Raw genomic sequence first — 338 nt, forward strand, 5'->3', positions numbered from 1 at the left:
GCGTAAATGGAAAGACTGCAGGATGTAAGAATGCGTGTGAGAGGGCGAATGCCCTAATGTTTAGGTTAGAAGATAAGAGGCATGGACGGTTGGTGAGAAGACAACCGCGAGACGAGAGGCAGTCGATCTCTAGCAACCGAGAAGCACCGTGTCAAAACCTTTTTTTTTGTTATTCCTTTACTTTACTTAAATGTTTTTGTTTCGTTTAATACTGCACTTATTTACATCCCCTCATCCTCGCTAAAAAGAATCCCACATTTGGGGGCTCGTCCGGGATCGAGGAGCGAGCGGGAACGATAAAACAGATATTGAATGATTAAAAGTATGAAGTTGTGCGC

This window comes from Dufourea novaeangliae, unplaced genomic scaffold (assembly GCF_001272555.1).
Source record: "Dufourea novaeangliae isolate 0120121106 unplaced genomic scaffold, ASM127255v1 scaffold384, whole genome shotgun sequence".
Lineage (NCBI taxonomy): Eukaryota > Metazoa > Arthropoda > Insecta > Hymenoptera > Halictidae > Dufourea > Dufourea novaeangliae.